General features: G+C 38.0%; 1 pseudogene; it reads right to left on the reverse strand.

The window, feature by feature from the left end:
* Positions 1-350: 350 nt before the first annotated feature.
* LOC125128450 (52 kDa repressor of the inhibitor of the protein kinase-like) lies at positions 351-1880 on the reverse strand (annotated as a pseudogene).
* Between the last annotated feature and the right edge of the window lie 1567 nt (positions 1881-3447).

Below are 3447 nucleotides of genomic sequence, written 5' to 3' on the forward strand. Positions count from 1 at the left end.
ATTTCTTCAAAGAATTGGTAACTCAACACTTGATAATTGGCTCCACAGTGATAAATATTACAACTTAACTAAAATAATTGTAAAGTACCATTAGCAGAGATCACATGGAACTTTCAGTGGTCTCTTCTGGAAGAACAGTTAGGTCTCCAAAGGATGAGAGTTCAAATAGGGGCCACTTAACCAGGCAGATTATAAATGACTCATGTACTCAATGAGAGCCCTATAGGTCAAGATATTCAGTGATTAAGTGGCCTATGTACACCTTACAGATCTCCTGAAAGATATTTTCAAATTTCTTACAGATTTTTTTCATATATCAAATATAAGAGAAGGCCTATTTTAAAAGTCTCTTAGGTATTGTCAATGGTTTCTGAATTATCTGTAGGAAGCTCTGACTTATGTGTATAGAGTTTGATATAATGTATTCACTATTAAATCCAAATCATGTTTTATATCAAAATTTATGTTAAGCAAAGCCAAGTTATTTGACCTTTGGTCTGTCAAAGTGTTCCTCAGGTATTGCCCATTTTTCATAGCATTCATTCTCAACCTTCGTCACAGGAAGAACACATGGGACTTTCAGCAATGCATAAACATTAGGAAAAAACTTGATGTCTGGCAGATGAAAGGCTTCATAAATAGTGGAAGGAAGTTCTACATCTTTCCCTCTGGGTTTCCACCTGATTCTCCAACAATGCAGCTCACCATGCAGCATCAGGATTAGGTAAGTCACTTTTGTACATGTCAGCATGGTGTTCTCTGATGTATTGAATCTGAGCTGTCCCATGACAGGAGGTACAAGATATAAGCATTTAAGATCTTTGAGGTGCTGTTCTGAAAATATATCTTTGAGTTCCTGAATAACGTGTTCCACTATTGGAACACAATAGAGTTTCTTTATAGTAATTCTCAGAGGTTAGCTGGGATTCCAGGTTATGGTGCTGAGCTCTACAAAATTTCCCTGGGAGTTTCATCTGAATATTAAGCCACATTTGTGGCTTCCTCAAACCAAAATTTATGATAAACTTCAATATTTTCCATCAATTCACTTAGTGAATGTAGCCCTGCAGTCAAGCTATACTGGCTGCAAAGAAGACATGAGAGGTTTGCCCCTGAAGATTTTTTCCAAAGGCCCTTGTAAAAGAACATTTTTAAGAACCACAGTGGTAACAATGAAATCAAAATCTGTTACTGCACTACAGAGTACAAATGCTCGGCCAGCTACACAGTAATTCCATCTAGTATTTGTATCACTGTCTATATCATCTAAACATAAAACAAGTGCTTGTAGGAGGTCCACTAAGATTTCAAAAGCATCATGCCTGCCTGTTCACTGAAAATGGCAAATTTCCTTCAGTTCTTTGCCCCTTTACTCATTGTTCTGAAAGAGGACAGAAATTACATTGTCAAGCTCTAAAAACAACTGTGGTGATTGATGGAAAAAAGAACAAACTTCCTCAATTACTCCTAATGTGACAGGTACTCACATAACAGGCAGTGATTTTGCCAACCACATATTTAAAGCACAGGAAAAGCAGGGTGTGTAGATAGCTTGGGGATATTTCTCTAAAAGTCTAGAAACAACAACTTTCATTTTGGAAGAAAATCCACTGGATACAATGTCAGCCCGGCCACAGCAGTACTCCACGCTTAACCCTCACTTCTCAGTTATCATAGTGTGAAATTGCACCTCCAAAATTTCTGCATCAGCTTCATAAAGCAAGAAACTGACAAATTCCTCTCAGGTTATGAGCTTCATAGACAAACCTTGTCCCCTTCCGGACCCTGAAGGGCAAAGGGTGGGTGGGCTGCCCTGAGGAGGAAGGGAGCGGCAGGCTGGGCTGGCCAAAGAAGGATTGCGTTGTTTTATATCTCAACATTAATTGAAGGGGATACTTATGAAATCAGTGGGAGAGTTCTTATAGGACAGGTCTTCAAGATAATGCCATACCCTCAATATTTGATCTTACCAGCCATTTGAATAACCCACATAGTAGACACAGAAAACACATAAAAGAATTGAGTGAAAATGAAATCAGGACACTGAAATGGAAAAAAAAAATGATGAAACTTCTGAAAAGGACCAAGTTATGAGAAAAGCTGCACACTGGAAGTTAATTGTAATTATTGTATTTGCAAAATTGTAATTGACAAGGTGATAGTCTACAGATTATACAAAAGGTACCCACAAATCAGTAAGAAAAAGTAAAAGATAACTCCAAGCAAAAGTAGTTCAAGCATAAAAATAAAATATTCAAAGAAAAGAAAATCCAATTGCCTATGAGGGTATGTGTTTACTCCCTCAGTTTCAAGGAAATGGAAGTAGTTGAAACAATGATGTACCACTTGCAATTATCAGAGCATAATTTTATTTCTTAATTGGCAATAACAGCTGTTAGGATTAACCAGAAAGGGGGAAACAGATATTCCTCTGCACTGCTAGTGGTAGTGTCTTGTAAACAGATGACCACTGCTATATAAAATGACTTATCAATGGATCTGTACAGCTAGAAGAAATAAATATATTTAAAAAAATTAAAAGTCACTCAACAGCCATAGAACAGGGCAAATGTGTTTGAATAAATTGAAAATAGACATCAAAAATAGTACAAAAACACAGTAAGCTTACATAATTTTGGGATCATTTTTTTTTAATAAAAACAATCCAGAATTGGAGTTCCTGTGTGTCTCAGCAGTAATGAACCCAGCTAGTATCCATGAAGATGCTGGTTCGATACCTGGCTCCACTCATTGGGTTAACGATCTGGTGATGTGTGAGCCCTGGTGTAAGTTGCAGATGATGCTCAGATCTGGCATTATGTGGCTGTGTTGTAGGCCAGCAACTGCAGTCCGATTCGACCCCCTAGCCTGTGAACTTCCATATGCCATGGGGTGTGGCCCTAAAAAGAAAAAGAAAAATCCAGAGTAAAATATTTATTTAATGTGACATATTAACTAGTCAAACTTTTATTATTATCACCATGTGTAATGATATTACAATCAGATAAATAGTACACAAAATGTATAAAACAATATTAATTTTAGAGGTGCACATATCCCAAATACAATATTGTCAAATTAAAATTCTCAGCATAGGGAGTTCCCGTCATGGCGCAGTGGTTAACGAATCAAACTGGGAACCATGAGGTTGCGGGTTCGGTCCCTACCCTTGCTCAGTGGGTTAACGATCCCGGCGTTGCCGTGAGCTGTTGTGTAGGTTGCAGACGCGGCTCGGATCCCACGTTGCTGTGGCTCTGGCGTAGGCCGGTGGCTACAGCTCCGATTCGACCCCTAGCCTGGGAACCTCCATATGCCGCGGGAGCGGCCCAAAGAAATAGCAAAAAGACAAAAAAAAAAAAAAAATTCTCAGCATATGGTAAGATATCATGAACAAATAGATATTATCCTAGCAATAAAATACTTCAGTATTATAATTTATAGATGATA

Source organism: Phacochoerus africanus, chromosome 5 (assembly GCF_016906955.1).
Source record: "Phacochoerus africanus isolate WHEZ1 chromosome 5, ROS_Pafr_v1, whole genome shotgun sequence".
Lineage (NCBI taxonomy): Eukaryota > Metazoa > Chordata > Mammalia > Artiodactyla > Suidae > Phacochoerus > Phacochoerus africanus.